The sequence below is a fragment of the Piliocolobus tephrosceles genome, chromosome 14, assembly GCF_002776525.5.
Source record: "Piliocolobus tephrosceles isolate RC106 chromosome 14, ASM277652v3, whole genome shotgun sequence".
Lineage (NCBI taxonomy): Eukaryota > Metazoa > Chordata > Mammalia > Primates > Cercopithecidae > Piliocolobus > Piliocolobus tephrosceles.
This window is the reverse complement of record NC_045447.1, coordinates 23917363-23938184: the sequence shown is the minus strand read 5'-3', so window position 1 is coordinate 23938184 and position 20822 is coordinate 23917363. Positions and strand designations below refer to the sequence as shown.

General features: G+C 41.9%; 1 protein-coding gene across 1 annotated transcript in view; it reads right to left on the bottom strand.

Moving 5' to 3' along the window:
* The window catches only part of TNC (tenascin C), a 98749-nt gene extending 93399 nt beyond the window's left edge, over window positions 1-5350 (bottom strand). Inside the window, exon 1 of the mRNA XM_023223745.3 lies at window positions 5174-5350. The gene's annotated coding sequence lies outside the window, so the exon portion shown is untranslated. The remainder of the gene's footprint in view (window positions 1-5173) is intronic.
* Window positions 5351-20822: the final 15472 nt, after the last annotated feature.

Sequence of the window (20822 nt, the reverse complement as noted above, 5' to 3'; positions counted from 1 at the left end):
TTATGACACACACAGTGGGGGACGGGTAGAGCTCAGTGGGAACCTGGAGCAGGGGGATTCCAGGCAGCCTGCAGGGCATTCATGGCTTCCCTTGGGCAGCACTTGCTTATGTGTGTCTGTGCTTCAGGTCTCGGGCTGGTTGCGGGGATGTGATGTGGATCGGGCTTTGCTCTCATGCAGCATAAAGTCTAGTAGAGAAAATATATTACATTATGGGTCACATGCTGATCATTTAATTACAGTTTTTTCAAGAGGAGAAGCCTGAAGGAGCAAGCTGGAGATAGCAAAATTAACCAGTCTGTCAAAGAACACAAGGACCCAAAAGACAAGCTTTTGTCTCTTTCTTAGCTTTGCTGTGTCTAGCCCTCTCTCATCAGAAGATGAATAGAATTAGGGTGCTGAGCATGACTTCCTTACCGAAATGGTTATAAACACCCTCTCAGGACTGGGAACCGGGTTTGATTTTTGACTCCACCAAGTACTTTCTGCATGGTATTGGGTAAGCTACTTAAACGTTTTTAGCCTCACATTGTGCATACTTGAATGGGGTGGGTGTTAAGACTTACTAGAAGCTATGGTTGACTAAATGGCATGATGCCTGTAGAGTCCTCAGTAAATATTAGCTATTATGATTATCCCCTAGGATTCTCCTAGGAGAACATTTCAGACACATTCCTGTCGAAGTTAGCAGTAGCCAGCTTTAGGGTTAGAGGTGAGCAATGGTTAATTCTGAAACAAAGCTATCTATGTTCAGAGCTCATGATATATCTCTGGCTCTTGGTGTAGGGTATTTGGGGAAGGTTAAAGGACCAAACAAAGCTATTTGAGTTACCATGGCTATATCATGAAGGACCTATGAACTTCAGGAAATTTCAAAATTCTGAGACAACATGGCATGAAATACATATTGTTAAAATCTCCATTCACAGATAGACTGAAAATGCACATGGAAGGGATTTTCCATTCACAATCTGCTTTTGACCTGGACATATTGCTTTTATTCCATGGTGAAGGGTCAAAGAGAGTAACGATGGTGATAGAGTTGTTTCTAAAGTGGAGGAGAAGCTGGAAATGTGAGACAAGGTGGAGGGAATGGAGTTTAGGCTCAGGGGCATAACTGAAAAAAGTCTGGCCACTAGGATTAGAATCAGGTTGGTACACAGACTTTTCTCCTTTACAGAAAAGTCACAAAGCATGTATAGCCCCCGAAGGTAGGTAAGTTCACCATCTCTGTCTTTTACATTGAATAGAATTATGGCCTGGGGTTTGCAGGCGGCTGGTTACATCACACTTTGAGGGGGGTTTTCCTCCTTGGAAGGGAGCCTTCATCTAATGTTTCCCACATGTTGAAGGTGTTCAGACTGGACCAGGATAAGATTCAAGGGGATTCCCTACAATCTTCTCAGAGTGAGAAGTATTTGAATCATAATCTTCCTCTCCCAGGCTTTCCCCGAATTTGTGGCTCAAATTGTGGCTTGGAGCCTACAACCATTTCCAAATTGTCCTGGGATTCATGGCCCCAAAGCCAATTTCACTTTACCTCCCAATCAGCCCTTTTAAAACCAGATGTTTGGCTCACCTGTGTGCCCACTTTTCTGAGATGAAAAATTAGCAGGAGTGACCTGACTGCTACCTCTAGTTTCATTCTTCTCTCTTCCAGGGGCTGAAATTTGAACTTTCCTGTTTCCAGGCAGAGAGTTGCACCACTGAGACCTGACCTTTGCTGAGAACCATGAAAAATGATACATGCAGGGCTGTTCTGTAAAATCAATAGGCACCAATGACAACTGGGGCCTTCTCCACCATCTTGATCATTCACTGAAAGACACCATTAAAGGTTCTAAACTTGGTCAGCACAGCCTAACTTCAGAACGCAATGTAGCACAGCAGAAAGAAGAGTAGGGCATTAGTTAGAAAGCTTGGGTCAAAGCCAGCTCTGCCCCTCAATTACAGAAAGACCTCAGATGAGTCACCTAACTTCCTTGAGTGTTGATTTCTTTAGCCACAAAATTGAGCTAGTAATTAATAATTTGTAGTGTTAGAGTGAGAATTAAATGAGAAACTATTGGCAAACCCTCCTATTACATATGTCACACATAGCCCTTACCATCAACTTTGTGTTTGCATGTTTTACCATCACAAAAGGACGTCTATTTTGAACCAACTAAATGTTTGCAACCTAGACTTTTTACATTTCAAACTGAAGTGGCTTCAGCATGAAGAGGGTTGCGCTTTGGTCCAGTGGATGTTTTTTCTTGTAAGAAAGCACAGCTAGGTGTCTATAGAAATCTACAGAGAGAGAAGAGAATATGTGCTCTTAATTTATTGTAAGCATTAGAAAGCGTAGGATTAAGGGGGATATGTTTTTCATTCTGTCATCTTGAATTCTCTTTCCAAATTCCATTCTGGTTATATGATCACGCTACTGCTGTATTTATGGGTGGCCACAGTCTGCCCGGAGGGGCATATTTAGTCAGAAAGGAAGTGTTTTCCTTCTAAAGGCAGGCAAGAAGCAGAGAAGCATTCAGAAGGAACATGGCAGAATGTACCTCTGACTTGGTGATCACGGGGTCCTGGGTGTGAAACCTGGCTCTATCACTCCAAGTTCTAGGACCTTAGTAAATTTATTCAGTCTGCCTGTTCTTGAAGCCATCTCTTTGTCCAACAATATAGTCCACACCTCAGAGACATGCTGTGCATGATCCCACAAAGGGCTACAGTTTAGAAAGTAGGCTCATCATATATTTTGGCTATCATTGTCGTTAGAATTAACTAAAATAGACTTTGTTAAACCTTTTAAATTTCTCATATACATTCCTGTCTATTGCACTATTTGTGGACTTGCTTTTACTTCTGTTACAGATGGTGACTCAGAGGCGCAAAAATCCTTGTTGAAGGGTAGAAGGGCAACCAGAATGCACATAGCCTGGTTTCATGATTTGTAACTGTGTTTTTTGTCATTGGACATTCTGTGGCAATGTCACAGAGGCTAAGAGCAAAAGTATAAGTTTTAGACCCTGTGACCTCACTTCAACTAAAGCAGCCCTGCATTTATCTGTCATATACTGGGGTTTTGCCGTAAATTCATGTAGTGAATATTTCCATCATTAAAAATAAGTTCAAAAATCATGATATTAGAGCATTAATGTTGGACAAGTCCTTGTAAAATGATAAACAGAGAAAAGTTTCCATTTATTGAACCCTTAATATGTGGCAGGTACTATGCCAAGAGTTTGCCATGTATATGTCATTTGAATGTTGCAAGAACCCTGTGAGACATAGTTTGTCATCTCCATTATGTGAATGACAAAGCTGATGGCTGAAAGGTTAGTAACTTCTTAGAGCGGGGAAGGAGGAGGTTAGTGGGAGATAAAATAGAGAAGCTAGGTTTTTAAAACAAAGCATAGAGGAAAAAATATTTAATGACCGTAGAGCTTGGCAACATCCCTTTCAATCCTTGTCCAATTTACTCTGTTTGAGCAAACCAGAGAATACTCATATTGTGCACCTTTTTCTTCCCCCCAAAGCAGTCACCTTCCTGAAATGCAAGGGCCAAAGCACGCTAACTTACATATCCTGCAAATGGCTTGTATGTGCACAATGCCAGAAACTCTTCACTGGGTTATCTAGGACTGAATAAATCTTCAGTCCTGAATCGGGCTTGCCTGGCTGGGGTGGGTAGTACTTTTCCTTTCTAAAGCACATATGGGAAAGCTCTGTAAAAATGGGGGAAAAAGTCTACAAAAACATGAAAAAGAGGCATTCATTCTTCAAGTGGGGCTCCCTGTCCTGCTCTCCCTCCGGACAGAAAGCTTTCCAAAGAGTTTCCAACAGCATCATACTTCATAGCTGTCAGATTTTGAATCTGCAGATGCCTAAACTCAAAACCTCCTGACGTTCTAGAATCAGTATTTGACATTAACATCCAGCCCCGGGCTGCTACCTTTTCTCCAACCTGTGCCAACACAACCTCCTGCTTGTAAAATATAGCCAAGTCTCAGACCTGCCAGCCTGGTGAGACACTCTCAGATTGGGTGAGATAAAAAGTGGGGATTGGGGCTGGGCTGAGGAACAATACACAAGAAACGATCCAACACTGGCTAAGTGCCTCTTTTAACTTCCAGAGTGATGGCAGTTTTTGGCAATGACAATGATTATCCAAACTTCCAGTTATTGAGCAGTCACTGCTGATCTTTCTATACCTCATTTTCTCCTCAAAACGACAGCAGACGCTATTGTCCCCATTTTAGAGATGGGAAAACTGAGGATTAAGGAGGCGATGTATCTTTCTCAGGGTCGTATGCATGGTGGTGGGGAGAATACCAAACACCTCTGGCTTCAAAGGTAAACTCTTATTCCTCTTACAACACTGATGGGTGAGAAGAAACCCTGAATTCTTTCCAAAGTACACCAGGGGCAGTAGGGTTCCCATACCTGGGGGAAGTTGTTGCTCAGATCTTTCTGTGATGAGAGGTGAGGAGGAGGAGGAGGTGATTCTAGAGACATGTGGGATGCTGCTGGCTCTAGGCACCCCAATAAAGCTGTTCTCCACCACTTTCTAGCTGCCTGTCAGTTACTCATCTGGCCCAGGAGCCACCTCCTCTCTTCTGTCCCCCAACTCTCATCTCCAGGGTGAATATTTTGAGGACCAAATGAGGGAATGAGTACAAAACTGTTTGTAAACTTTATGTAAGGTCTGTTTAGATGTAAACTTTTGTATTCTCCCTGCACTCCACTATCAAAGTCCCTCTAACCCATCCCAGGGGCAGGCTATGAGCAAACTCTACCTTAAAACTCTACTTCCCTAACCCTCAAAATGAAATATATATACAGGTGAATCAGCCAGGCTAGAAGTAGGGGGAAGTTTAAGAGAAAATTCTTACTTTTCCTCTGCAGAACAGCTGAAAATAACAACTTTACAAAAAGTTTCTTCCAAGTCTGACTATTCATAAAGTTAAAACAAACAAAATTACAAAACCAGAACAGTCAAGGTGCATCTGAACACAACCAATACACACTCATTTTTTTTTTTTTTTCCCAGCAGCGGAAAAACAAACAAACAAAACCACCCAAACGTTTTATAATTATAATATAAAATCACAACTTATTTGGTACGAGGAATGCAATCCGTACATCATAAGGATCTCTAGTGATGAGGGAAAAACAGACTTACCTTTCTGATGGGGGAGAGACCTAGATCCTTGGAAGAAGCACCTGGAGTGGGAAGCAGCAGCGGTTCCCACGTGCGCGGTCCCGAGTCCCCCAACCGCGCTGCCTTTGTGCCCACGGAGGCGGGGACGTGTGTCTGCGCGCGGGAGAGGCGGGTGACAGTAGGCAGGCTGTGGCCGGTGCAGCCAACTTTGGCTGGCTTATATAGCGAGCTCCTTCCTCTGTAATGGGACGCCTCGCCTCCAGACATCCTTTCCCACTTTTTCAGTTAGCGAATTAAAGGAACAGCCCTCCCAACGGAACAGGGTTAGCTCATGAAAGACGCACTCGCTCCTGGCTCTCGGCCAGGGAAGGAACCCATTTGCATACAATTTATGGAGAAAGTAGGAATTCCCGCTTCCCCTCCCGCCTCCCCGCCCCCGACCCGAGTAGTTGTTAGTGAAATGTGATTTTTGCTTTGCTCCCCACACGGGTTTTCTAATTGTGAGGCGGATGCCCGGGGAGCAAGAGGGAGCAGGATCCGCAGCCCTGGCTCCCCTCCTGTACTTGGTCAAGCTGGAAATGGGACCAGGGCTCGCCTAGGCTCTGGGCAGCAGCTGCTCAGTGGCACCTCGGAGTACAGGGACTGAGCCCAGTTCCTGGAAAGAGGAGATAAAGCCCTTCAAAAGCCTGGGGCGTTTCAGGTTTCTCTGGGCCAGAGGAGAGATAACCCAGGATTAGGTCTCAGCAGGTGGGGACCGTGCGGGAGGCTCATATCAGCCCTGCTTTTCTTATGTGGCAGCCAGCCTTGCCCAGCTGCTGAGAGGCATCTTTGTTCTAGCCCCAGTGTCCTACAGGGCAGTAGCTTTTTGACATTGTTCATGCCCTGTGCCTGGTGTGGTCTTCTCAGCTGGGTCTCCAGGGGGAACGGTTTCTGAGGTTTTCTCTTAGTGCTGAAAGGCGTCCCTCGCAGCCTTTTCTTTAAAGAAAAGCAATAATTTAAAAAGGTAACAACCTAATCCTTGAGCCATAAGCTGCGCCTTTGCTTTCCAGCCTGCCGTGGATTTCCTCCAAGCTCTGAGTCATTCGTTCATTTGGTGGTTAGCATGCACTGAGTATCCGCAGGGCATACAGGGGCATTTAAGGGAGTGGAGAAGTAGCGCTTCATCTGCGCCTAGAGACTTCTGAGCCTGTCACAGAGCATAGTAGTTTGTGACAGTGGAGGAAAATGAAACATCAAATGTAATTCAAAATGCAACTACCATTGAGCCCTCCCTTATTAAGTCTTTAATAAGGTGCTGTGCAGGGTACTTTATGAACACTATTTTTGCTCGTTATTTTTATTATATCCTTGCAACCAGTAAGTAGGATAGGCACAAGTGTCTCTTTTTCACAGAAGAAAACTGAGGTTTAGAGAAGCAGTGAAACTTCACCAAGGGAATACACCTGGGAAGTGTTTATGTTACAACACCGAGCTCCAGAGTTCTATTACACGTTACTATTTAGGAATAGGGTATGAGGATATTTAAACAATGTTTTATGCTGTATTAGATAGTTAACCCCATTTGTGTAGAAATCACAGCCATATTTGAATATAGAAAATACATTTCTTTGCTCCATGAAGCTAATTAAGAGAGACCTTTGATTTTTTAAAAAATAGCTACTAATAATGGAGGTCTCAATTATTCACTTATTTTCAATATTAAATGATGTCATCCCCACAGTTATTATAGTTGCTGTGGGCCTCAGTTTCTCTGAAAAAAAAAAAAAGACATGATTAGGTCATCCTACGGTGCTTTGGCTGCAGTATTTTAGGATTCTCTGCTAAAGTGACCCCTCCCGGAGAGCAAGAAAGCCCATAAATAGTCATGTCATAAAACTGCTCATTTGAACTTTTGATCCATTTTGGCTGATTCAAATGTTAGTTGTTTGGGAAGTTTTACATTCTGTGCTTTAGCCAAAGGATATTTCAGTAGCATGAAGCTGTGTCTCAACCAGCAGTGAGTGGTTCCATGCCTCCTGGCTTTCCTAAGGCTACTGAGTTAATCTCTTGGGTTAGGGAGTAAAATATTAGAATAGTGTACAATATATTTCCTATGGTATATAAACTATATTTGTATATAACATATAATCAATATATTTATAATTCTATGTGAGTTTTTAAATAAGACAAGAGTGCATGCTAGAAAACTAGATGATAGATACGGCTTTTTTCGAGAATGTCTCAAACTCGAACTCCTCTCCCCATTTCTCTTAGGATTCTACAATTACTGATTAGTGTCTACCACAAGTGGCATGGCCAATCACAGGGAAACTAAAGCTAAATATGACCAGGCTGGCCCTCAAAGCAGGAAAAGGCTAGCGGAGGTGACAAACAGGAATACTATTGTGGATTAAGTTAACAACTATCATATAAGTATATTCTGATAACATAGAGAAGAGATTATTTATGCATTTTTAGGAGAGGCTACTTGTAAAAGGTATTTTCTCCAAAAAGCTATGTGGCATCTTAAGCTATATAGCTTTTTGGCATTTGAGTAAGGAGAGCCCAGACAAGGACGTGTTTTCCATCCCTGTACTGTTCACAGCCTCTGTTTCTGGTAGATGGGTCCATATGCACCATGTACTCTACAATACCCCCAACCTTTGTTCATGCTAGGATGATGCCCTAGGCTCCTCACCTCCATGTCCTCACATCTATTTATCATCCATTTCTGATCTGACTTCACTATGGAGCTTCCTAAGTGGAAGAAATCCATCTAGGAAGAAATGCTTCTATGCACTATGGCATTTGTAACTCTATTAGGACATCCATTGCATCAACGTGGTATAATTAAACATGTGCATGTCTAGATTTTCCTTCTAGACTCTAGGCTTCCTGAGGTTGGTGATCACACTTGCTTTTTCTGTACCTGGCACAGAGCCTTGGGTATCATAGAAGCTCAGTAAATGTTTATAGAATGAGTGAAGTAATGGAGGAACAAATAAATGTTTGACATGTTGTGCTTTATAATTAAATTCTTCCTTTTACAACCATAGAACCTGGAAAGGAAACTGGATTATTGTGTACAATGCTTCCATCGCACAGATCAGAAAGTGGGGCACTGAGAGGAAGAATGACTTGTCTGAAGCCACTATGCCTGCTTTCCAGGAAGAAAACTGTCACAGTCAGAACTGAGTAACCAAGCCACACTAGACATTACAGCAGAGGAAGTTTATGGAAATGAAGAACCATTTATCCTCCTGTTTGGCAGAGGCCATACCTCTTGGCATCTGATCCCTCATGGTTGCATCCTTCTCACAAGCATAAGCACTTTTTTTTCCACTTGAGAGGGTAGAATGAACGCGTGTAAACACCACCTCTGCACAGAGCTTCCTGCCAAAGACTGATTTCGTTGTTGCTTGTTTGCAATTTTCATTCAGGACTTGTTGGTGGAGGCTGTGGTTTGGAGGCCAGAGGAATGTCGGGGTTTGCCTCAGGTGAGATCATTCTCATTTCCTTAAAGGTCTGTTAAATGTAATACATTTTCTTCCAGACAGAACAGCCAATGAGTGGAATTTTGGCCAGGACTAGTGCTGAGGAAGCTGAGTGTCCACTTCCCCATGGAATCCCCTGCTTCCTACTCTGATTACGTACTCCTTCACTGTTCCCAACCTCCTCCTCCTCTTCTCGGGATTCATCGCATCTGGTGTGCTAACTCCAGTCCAAAAGTCTCATGTAACTCCATAATTACCAGAAATCTTTTCCAAAGCCAGAATGGATCTCTGATCCCACACAGTGGGCCAGTCATTTAATTAAATGCATTTCGTTAGAGTCAAGGTTTCCCAACTTGCTTGCAGATCATTGTTGAGTGGTCTTCTTTTCCATCTGTTCTCACTTTTCTTTAGAAAACAAAGGACAAAATCAATGTCAAAGACCATATGGAGTGTGTGGCAAGACATATGAGAGTGTTCCTGATGGATGGACTATGGCAAGTTAGCTGCACCATCAACCAAGAAGCCATGCCTGGTCAGCAGAGCAGAGGGGAGAGCATCGGTTGAGTGTCCAAGTCTTGATGCTGCATCAATTCGCTGTGTGACTTTGGGAAAATCCCTTTCCCCGCTGACCCCCAGGGTCCTGGTTACCAAGTGGGGAATTCCCAGGGATTATAGAAACTCAAAACTCTCAAGTAAAATCTAAAGAAATAATTTAGAAGCCTCTAAGCCTTTGCACATTCACTTCCCTAGGAAGAACCCTGCCTTATTGCCATGACAGATTCCTTATTTTTTTTTCAAGAGTTCCTTCATACTCTTCTAACAAAGTTTTTAATGACTTTCACATCCAGAGAGAAGGGCCTCTCCTTCATGCTCATCCACACCACCATTTTTTAACTTTTAGCATATTGCACATTTTATTTCCATTGCCTGTTTACCCTGCTAGATCATGGACACCTGAGGATAGGCACTGTGCCTTTCTGTCTGTTTGTCAGCAGTTCTGTTTGTTGCCAGCATCTGTTGATGAGTGCTGCCTATGCCATATTATTTGTTAATTATTTTGAATATTGTTCCTACATATCATAGTTTTTAAAATAGCATATGACCTGTCACAGATTTTGGAGGTAAGCAACAAAAACATTCTTGAAGTGACTTTTATGAAATGATTAGAAACCTTAACTGTGATTATCGATTTACTCATTAATTTGCCCAGCTGGTCTGTGAGGACTCCTTGAGGGCAAGGACTGTACTTTTCACCTGTACAGACCCAAAACACTTGGAGGTCGATTAATGTTTCCATGAAATGATTGACTGATCAACTAATTGGCTGCATAGTGGAAAATATATGATATTACCACACAGTTTTGTGTTCTATTTGGCCCAACTGCTTTCAATGTGAATTACCTTGAGAAAAGCACTTCCCCTCTCTTAAGTTCCTCCTCTTCTTCTTGGGATCCATCTGGTTTCCTGTTTTATAAAACTGAGATAAAAATCTGTACCTTGAGTACCTTTCAAAATTGGTATGAAGACCAAGAAAGAGGGTATAAGCAAAGTGCTTAACAAACTGGGATGCCCTATGTAGAGTTTTTTGATGCTAAATGATGTGGTTCCCTTCCCCACCCTCCAACTCCCAAATCCCAATAGATAGCTCAATCTCTCCATGGCTCTATTGTGCTTATGAAAGCATGGAACCCCCACTTCTATCTGAAACGCTTCTGGGCTTTACAGGGACTAGCAACAGGGAGAGGGGAGTTGAAGCCACCTAGGGCTGTCTTGTTAAAACATTCTAAAGACTGCCTCTTTGGAGGTTGAAGGAAAAGAGGGAGAGTTTAAAAAACTAGCATTGCCCAAGCTAAATTAGAAGATCTGGAGTTGTATATTTCCAACAGAGGGATGGGGAGGCAGTTTTGATCATGTTTACCGGTCTGAGCTCAGGCTGTGGTGATGAATACAAGTGGGTCAAACCATCTTGTGCTTAATACAGGTCACAGAGGGAATATATAGCTTTGAAATCAATGCAAATTGAATTTCTTTCTTTGATTTTCCACAGCTGGGTTGGATACTTGTGAGGAAGTATAATTTGCTTCTTCTCCTTCTCTCTTAGGTTTCTTAAGATTTCTTTTGTGGACCACAAAGAGTAACAGTGGCTAACACTGATTGAGTATTTCCTGTGATCTAGGCACTGTTGAAGCAGTTTGGATGTATTAAATTATTTAATCTTTACAATGAGCCTATTGGGTTAGTCCTATCATTGTTCCCATTTTGCAGATGGGGGGTGTGAGACATGGAGAGGTTAGAGAAATGACCAAGGTGCATGGGTAATACATAGTAGCAAGAGGATTCAAACCCACCAAGAGGACTCCAGCTCCCAATTTTCTATTATTGTCAGTGCTTTCTTATGTATTTAATGTAACAATTGCCCAAAGGCAAAGATGACATTCTTCAATTCGTGAACCAGATTGAGTGATTTGGAGCTTGTGCATAAAGATCTGATGAGGCAAGATTTTGGTTATTTTGCTTTGTCCCTATTTGTGCTAATCTTGGAGTTTTGGGATTACCTAGCATGGACTTGGTTTCAAACCTTAATTGAACCAATAGTAGCTTCAAAAAGGAGTAGGGCCTTGGGTAAATTACTTAACACCTTTCTTATATGTTCTCCATCTGTAAAACGGGTACAATGATAACTGATACTCCTTGGAGCTAGCGTCGGGATTAAAAGAACAATACTTAGTCAAAAGTTTATGCTGTTGCTTGCCACATTGTAAGTAATCTCAAAATGGGGGCCTTTGGCTATCGTAGATAAGTCACTTATTCTACTCTGAGCCTTTACTCTCTCATCTGTAAAATGATGGAAAAGATAATGTCAGAGGTATGCTTCATAAATGTGCTCACTAAAATAAGAAGGGTTAATAAAACAAAGGTACATGCAAATAAAAATATACAGCTCTTTTCATCATGGGACATAAGATTTTCAGGTTGACTGAACTGTACTAGTCACCCTGTGTGCTCTAATGTTCTTCATAAATTTCCCCTCCATCCACACATGCAACACACACACACACACACACACACACACACACACACACACACACAGAGAGAGAGAGAGATATCATTGAAATGAGTATTTTCCTGAAAGGATGTTTAGTATTGCTCTGAGAGAGAAATAGTTTGAACTTCCTTTGAAAAGGAGAACGACATTTGCCCATCCAGTCAATAGAAGGTATTATTATTTTTAATCGTCTTTCAAGCCTTGTACACTCTGTTTCTCAGGTGGAAACATTTCCCTGATTCAGAGTCAGCTGGGTGGTTTCACTTGCCTCAGAGCCAGAAGCTCCCTCGGCAGGGCCTAGAGGTTGATGGACTGGTATCACATAGGTATTTGTGTCTCTCTCCTCCTTGGAAAGTACTCTGGGTTGGCCCTTTGTCCCTTGCCCTTCCTAAGGCGGAGAGTAAACTGACCCTCCTTATTTTAGTGAGCACATACTGGGCAGTCCTAACCTTGACTACTTCCTTGCTCCATAGCCTTCCAATGGTAGGGGTGGTGACAAATACACCCACTTGTATTTGCTAATAACATGACAAGGCGTTGGCATTATCTCAGTCCTCACACCAGACTATTCCACTGTTACAAATGAGAAAACTGAGGTGAGGAGAGATCAAGAGACTTGCTGAAAGTTACACAGCTGGTATGTGGTCTCACAGAAGGTGTGCACATGAAAATTACTGGGCTACTGAGCTCTTCAGGTTTCCATTGCAGAATCATCTATAAAGAGTATTATTTTATCAGTTTTATGGGGTATAGTGGTATAAAGAAGAAACTCATGATCTGACACTAGACAGATGGGATCAATCTTAGCTCTGCCATTTATTGGTGTTTGACCTTTTTCAATTTCCTTCACTTATGTGACCCCATCTTGTATCTGAGTCTGTAAAAGAGGAGAATACTTACTTCACAGGGATAAAGGAAGGGCCATGGGAAACTGAATAAGGATTCCCAAGATGTGTGTTCGAATCCATGGAATCTGTGAATATTATCATGTATGGCAAAAGGGACTTTGGAGCTGTGACTAAGTTAAGGATCTTGAGGTGGGGAGATTATTTTGCATATACTTAAAAGTGTCCTTATAAGAGGAAGGCAGAGAGAGATTTGACTACAGAGGAGGAGAAGGCAGTGTGACCAGGTAACAGAGATTGGAGTGGTGTGGCCACAAGCCAAGGAATGCCAGCAGACACCAGAAATTGAAAGAGGCAAAGAATGGATTATCCCCTGGAGCCCCCAGAAAGACCAGGTCTGTTGACAACTGGATTTTAGCTTACTAAAACTCACTTCAGGCCTCTGGTCTCCATAATTTTAAGAGAATACATTTCTGTTTTATTAAGTCATTAAGTTTGTGGTAATTTGTTAGAGTAGCAATATAAAACTAATACAAGAAATAAATGGGAAAGTATCTTTGCCTTGTGCATAATAGGGCCTTAAAAACAGTAATGCTTAACTTGAACTCATGGAGATAGAGAGCATAAGGATGGTTACCAGAGTCTGGGAAGGGTAGTGGGAGGGGGAATAAGGGGTGGGCATGGTTAATAGGTAGAAAAAATAATTAAAAAGAGTGAATAAGACCTAGTATTTGATAGCACAACTGGGTGACTATAGTCAATAATAATTTAAATGTACATTTAAAAATAACTAAAAGAGTATAATTGGATTATTTGTAACACAAAGGATAAATGCTTGAGGTGATGGATACTGCATTTTACATGACATGATTATTAAACAAAACCTCTCATGTACCCTGTAAATATATACACCTACTATGTACCAACAAAAATTAATGAATTTTTACAAATGGCAATGGTTAGTATTCGTCCAAGAGATTATTTTTCTGGGAGAAATGGCATTAACTTACCTTGAAACTAGAATACTTTTCCTTAGAGATGTAGTTCTACGATGTAAATGCACATCGCTAGATTTTCAAGTAGTTTTTTTTTTTTCCACAGTTCCTTTAACATGGTATTTTAGCTGTAGGCTTAAAGACAGAGAAGGAAAGGGAAGTTGGAGGGAGTTGCAACCTCCATCATTAGCCTGATGGTTTTGAAGTGGCCTGTTGACATGGGAACTTTGCAGTGTCGAGTGGTTTAGCCCACAGTGAGGAGTAAATCTGGACTTATACATGACATTCCTATCATTCCCAGGTCAGTCTGAACCCAGCAAGTGGCAGGCTTATCTGGGTCACTGCTCATCCATAATTCAGAGGATTCACCCAGAGCACACTTTGACAAGTGTGAAAAGAGCTATGAGACAATCCTGCTCAACTTAGAGATAAGAAAATGGGGCCCAAAGCAGTTGCCTGTCTTGCCCACTCTGAGCTAAAATCCAGGTCTGCTCCTCTGTGAAACTATGTTCCACGTGGAGGAAAATGCTTGCCTAGATTAGTGTAAGACCAGCCAAAACCAAAGGAATTTATTGCTTAAAAATCCTTTACATGGATTGGGCTTCTTCGCTTAGAAAGGACATATAAAGGGGACTGAGAGGAGTAGGTGAACACACACCAGGCTCTCTACTCCCTCTGAGCTTCTGTCAGCAGTACAATGTCCCTTCTTTCTCTCCCGCTTTTCTCTGGTTTTGGATGCATGCGGTGCTCTCATCGATGTGGCTGTGGCATCAGGGGGCCAAAAGAGCCCCTTAGTGAGATGCCAGGCAAGTTTTTCAGACACTGTATCAGAAAGCAGCCTCTGTAGGGGAACTTCAAAGACTTTCTAAATTCTTTGGAACACCTGCCCAGGCCCACACTGGACTCAACTTGCAGATGAATGGTATATGAGGAGTGCTCTTGAGTGAATATAGATAGATGACTCATCGTTTGAGGCAGATGATAGATTTCTCTCGTGGAAATACTTTATAAGGAAATTATGGTGAAGCCTTGATAATCCCCATGGACAGTAGTGGGCGGGGGCCAGGATGAATCAGTGAGACAGCTGCATTGTGGAAGACCAATCCAGGGAAGCTGACTTTGAAGTATATTCTGCCAGTGGCTCCTTTAAACTAGTCAAGTATGCCAAGGAGAGATCTTCTGAGAGTCTGGCTTAATGAGCGAACATCAGTCACAAGTGGTTGCTTTTGAAGGAAGTGGAAGTACTTTGGCTTTTAGCAAGTTGCAATCTTGTTTGCTCAGTTAATCTAAGAAGTAATTCATATGAAATTGCTCGTGTTCAACCATATTTGACCTATAAAAAAGATACTTTAATATGATTAAACTTAATGCAGTATAAGCCCTATCACCAAATCTGTGACAAAGATAAATTCCAGACCAGACTTTGGCTAAATTTAAAAAGGTTTTGCCCACTGTCACTCTTGCAATGGAAAGACAGGCCAAGTTGGTGTGCGGCAGGGTATTTGTGAAGGACAGTGAGGTATACCCGTACTTGCAGTTCTGACAGCCATGGTTGGCAGATAATTTTTTTCTCCTATTTGTGGATACTGTACTGTGTGGATATCAACACCATGTGTAGAACCTGGGTAGAGCAGGAAGACACCCAATAGAAGAGACGTCACAAGCTGATATTGCATATCAGAGTTCAGGTTTAGGCCCTTAGAGAGCCATGGAGACAACCAGATAGCAGGGGTAAAAGGCATGGTGTTCTTGAGACTACACCTGGGCAAACATGTGAATGGATAGTTGCTTTCTAATGAGCCCCTTGGAAGGGAATGGAGTTTTACTCTATCGCTTCTATGACACAGGGGATCTTCTGTAAATAGTGATTGTTAATTTTTATTGAGCATTTATTATGTGCTGGATACCATTTTTAGAACTTTGCATACATTAATTTCATTTAATCTTCATAACATTTATATGCATAGATACTATTATTAGTCCCAAATGAAGGTATGGGCAAGAGGAATTTACTTGATCAATAATAAATAGCTGGTGTCAGATATGGGAGTAGGACCCAAAACTCTTTTCATCTTGCACAGGATCCTCTTCACTATGTGTTCCTGCAGAGGATGTTTGTATTAATCCATTCTCATGCTGCTAATAAAGACATACCAGAGACTGGATCATTTACAAAGGAAAGAGGTTTAATTGACTCACAGTTTCACACTGGGGAGGCCTCACAATCATGGTGGGAAGTGAAGGAGGAGCAAAGTAGTCTCATCTTACATGGTGGCAGACAAGAGAGAGCATGTGCAGGAGAACTCCCCCACCACTTTTTTTGTTTGTTTGTTTTGTTTTGTGACAGAGTTTTGTTCTGTCGTCCAGGTTGGAGTGCAGTGGCGTGATCTTGGCTCACTGCAACCTCCGCCTCCCAGGTTCAAGTGATTCTCCTGCCTCAACCTCCCAAGTAGCTGGGACTACAGGCACATGCCACCACGCCCGGATAATTTTTTGTGTTTTTAGTAGAGACAGTATTTCACCGTGTTAGACAGGATGGTCTCCATCACCTGACCTTGTGATCTGTCCGCCTCGGCCTCCCAAAGTGCTGAGATTACAGGTATGAACCACCGTGCCTGGCCTGGGAACTCCTCTTTTTAAAACCATCAGATGTCATGAGACTTATTCACTATCACGAGAACAGCATGGGGAAGACCCACCCCCATGGTTCAATTACCTCCCACCAGTCTCTCCCATGACACATGGGAATTATGGGAGCTACAATTTGAGATGAGATTTGGGTGGGGACACAGTCAAACCATATCAATGTTTTACTGCTTTACTTTCCTTGTTGAAATAAAGAAAAAGAGGAGGAAGCAAGGAAAGGGCATGGTAATATTTATTTCTATTTATTTTGTTGACTAATTCTTCCAACTATTTCTTAATTGCACTTAGATTGATGGGATACACAGGTCCTGTGCTAATAACTATTGGCAATATAGCTAGAAACACAACAGATGCAGTCACTTTCCTCTTGGGCTTACCTTCTAGGGCAATGTTTCTCAACCAGGGATGGTTTGCTCTCTAGGGGATATTTGGTAATATCTGCAGGCATTTTGGCTGTCAGAATTTGGAGGTTTGCTACTGGCATCAAGTGGGCAGAGGCCAGAGATTCTGCTAAAAGTCTGCAATGCAGAGGATGGTCTCCCACAACAAATAATTCTTTGTCCCAAAATGTCAATAGTGCTGTTTGAATAATGCTGATCTAGTGAGGATGTAGGATGTAGAATCGTGACAAATATCCAACATAGAGATTGAAAAGACCTGAACTTGGACCCTAGAATCACTCTAACATTTATGACCTTGGGCAGAACTAACCCAATAGGCATGCAGTGGGATAGTGTGTGAGAGACATAGGTTTCATGAGATGGGATAAACACTCTCTTCTAATGCAGTGTCTTAGGAAGTGAGGAGACTTGAACTGGTCATGCCACAGAGTGCATTCAGAGAGGCTGTGTCTGTCCCGAGTGAGTCTCCAGGATCCCAATATCACTGTAGGAGATGGAAGAAGCAGAACTACTCACTTCTAGGGGTACAGACCCCAAAACTGAGGATATCTACTATGGCCAGAGAGGAAAGGGGCATGCAACTGGTTCCTAAATGTTCTAGGCCATGTAAGACCTCTAGATTTTTGAATAAACCAGTGGACAAGAGAAGCAACACTCAACACAGCTGACACTGAATTTTCCAACAGTCACTTGTGTGAGAACTCAGAGGAGTATGGCATGGTTGAAAGAAATAAAGAAATGAGATATATCTTACCCTCAAGTATTGTAATGTAACCACTATGGGGAGATACATGTATATATGTCTCCCAGCTTCTGGCCAGTCACAGAAAATGTTTTTTTTTTTTTTTCTTTCTTTCAAAAGAAAACAATTGTAGTTGAAGTAATAGCTTTCCCTGTTTTTTATGAAAGTTGCATGATGGGGAGATGAGACCCATGTGTATGATAAACTTTCCAATGCCTAAGCATTCTGTTTTGGATGCTAACATCTAGTTAGGAAGTATATATGGCTGGCTTATTAACTGTTTCCTTTGTGTATTAGATGTTCCCTTCTCCAAGGACCAGGATACTGAGACCAGAGGCTTAAGAATTTGTATCCAAGACCTCTGAGCCCCTTATTGTTGTGTGTCTCAAGCAAGCCAATAGAAACAGCTGGTTTCCTTTGGGTAACTGAGAAGAATGCTCAATGTCAAAATCATTCTCCAAGCCTTAAAATATCGAAGATTTAACTGGTACCTTGAACAGTGGCTGGCTCATAGTAAGCACTCCATAAATATTTGTTATAAGAATTAATCACTGAATCTAATCACCTTTGAGGTGCTAGCTTGGATATGGAAAATCTGGCTCACAATTTTCCTTGCAAAAGAAGCCAATTAAATTCAATAGAGTTATTAATTATCTACATTTTCCTGGAACAATAAAAATAACAGCCCCAACCTTTTGTTCTTGGTCATTAGATGTTGTATGAGCAGGATTGGCAGTAGTTAGAGTTGCCAAAGCCTGGAACCGTAATTTTGTTGGCGCTCCCATTCAGTGGACTGATGCCCCCTAAGGCATCAATATCTTTATTTTATGAATACTTATTAGATTCAAACATGTATTACACCTTGGGTGCAAGTAATGGAACCATGTCATAAGAATTGAAAGTTGATCCATCCAGCCCTGAAGGAGTTTATAACCAAAGAAATAGTCATTGCAAAACAATGTCACAAGTGCTGTGGTACAAGTCACCATAAGAGGCTAAGATTGGGACACAAAGGGACAGAGAATCTTATATTTCCATTGCTTGAGTATTTTTAATGTCTGAAAACTCATTGTCATGGAAAGAACTAAAGGGAAAGAAAGTGCACTAATGTTTCCTATGCATTGAGCATATTTTAAGTAAGTACTTACTACATGCCAAGCACTATGGGAGGTTCTGGAGAGGCAGAGAATAAAGGAGACAACCATTAAACACAGAAATACACAAACAAACATGTAATTCCAAAGAGTGATGAAAGAAAAGTCAATTGCCTGTGAGACACTCTACATTAGTTTCCACTTCCTGGATTTAGTTAATCCCATCAATCCTGAAAAGTAAGTATTTTTATCTGTATTTTGCTAAGGAGTTTACTGAGGTTTCCAGTTGTAAAGCGTTTTGCCAAGAGCCACCCAGCTGGTAAGTTTTGGAGCTGGGATTAGAAGCCAGAATTGTCCAATGCCAAGCCCATGTACTTTACTCCAAGTCCTCATAAGGGAGCCTCATGAGATATAAGCCACCCCATTCAGTGACAGTTTCACTAATTTATTAGAAGCATGCTTGTTAAAACGCATTCTTTCTATTCAGCCTGTTATTTACTTTATACTCCTTTAACATCTACCACCCATATAGGGGTTAATTATATACTATCTCATGTTGATTTATAAATGTGGATTAGTCTTGTTTAAGTAAGGACATGGAAAGTCTGATTCTCCCACTCAAATCCACCCACCTTGTGTCTAGGCTGAAGTTCCTATTAAATACTCCCTGGTTTAAAGCATAGACTTTGAAATTTGTATGATGTTGGATACAGACTCCAAAGTAATGGACTAAGAGAACCAAATGGCTCTGAGTTTCTTTAAAATCATGCAGAGCTGTGTTCAAATTCCAGCTCAGTCCTTACTAGCTATATGCTTCTAGGCAAGACTTTCATACCCCTGGGCCTCAGAGTCCTTACCTATGAAAGGGAGATCACACACCTGCCTTCAGTGCTCTTTTGAGGGGTCAGTGAGTTCAAGTGCTTAGCACCATGCCTAGGACACAGAAAGCACTAAGTCGATGGTACTTATTATTACTTCTAGGTTTTCCTCTTTATTTGAAGGCTGTCACCTGAACCATCAAAGCTAGCTGCTCAACCTTTAATTCATTTCTAAAACTACATAAGGAGTTGGAAACTTACTGTATTCTATTTTTTTCTGGATTTTTTCCCCCTTGCTTTTAATAGAAAGGGAGTCTAATTTGTTCCACTTTTTCTGTGCCAGTGGTTCTCAACTGGGGGCAGTTTTGTTCCCCATTGTTTGGAAATGACTGGAGACATTTTGGGGCGTCACAACTGGGTGGAGATGCTATTGACAATTAGTGAATGGAGGTCAGGGATGCTGTGTACCTCCTACAATGCACATGGCAGTTCCCTCCACACTTCTCAACAAAGAATTATCCAGCTGAAAATTATCAATAGTGCTGAGATTGAGAAACCCTGGTTTATAGCGGCCAGCAGACCGGAGCCCGGGTGAGCTCCAAGATGATGTCATGCTGGGGGAGACCCACGCTGGCCTGTGGTGAGACATATTACATGTGGGGGATCGCACCATTTCCTTGCAGACCCCTCACCTCACCACCGCCGCCACCTCATATCCTGCTCAGGTCCCTCCTGGGAACCCAGGGAAACCTCGCAGCAGATGGGGTTTCGTTTAGTCACATTCTCTGCAGCCAGATTGGATTACATCGTCAGCAGCTCTGGCTCTGAGAGACCAAAGTTGCTTGATGAGCTCTGGGCTGGCCTTTCACCTTGGGGTGACCCAAGCTCACCCCAACACACAGGAGGAGAGGGGCTTGTTTGTAGTTCTGTCTCTCAAAAGTATAAAAGCTGAGAAACAGAAAAAGCCAAAAGGATATTCGTATCTTCTGTTGAGAGTGGTGCCTGGATAATTCTGTCTGCATTTCTTGTGTTTATTATGACAGGTGATAAATATTCAGTAATCTTTTTGAAGAAATATATAATTTTAGAGATCTCCAGGGAGTCTGTATTTCATATGTGTTTTTGTTATAGGCTGTTATAACAGAATGCCACAGACTGGGTGGCTTATAAACAATAGAAATGTTATTTCTTATCGTTCTGGAGGCTGGGAAGTTCAGGATCAAGGTACCAGCAAATTCAGTGTTTGCTGAGGGCCTGCTTCCTGGTTCATAGATGGCCATATTCTTTCTGTGTCCTCACTTGGCAGAAGGGACAGAAAGCTCTCTGAGCCCTCTTTCATGAGGGCATTAATTCCTTAATGAGGGCACCGCCCTCAACACCTAACTTTCTGCCAGTGGTTCCACCTCTAACTACCATCACATTGGGGATTAGATTTCAAATAGTTTTAGGGGGATACAAATATTCAGCCTATAGCAATGTCAAAAAGTTAAAATGGCTACTAATTTTTGAGCAGTTATAACAATCTAAGTACTGTGTTATGTGTTTAACAAGTGTACAACCTCGTGTAATTCTAAAACGATGTGTAGATTAGTTTCTCCACTTGAAAGCAG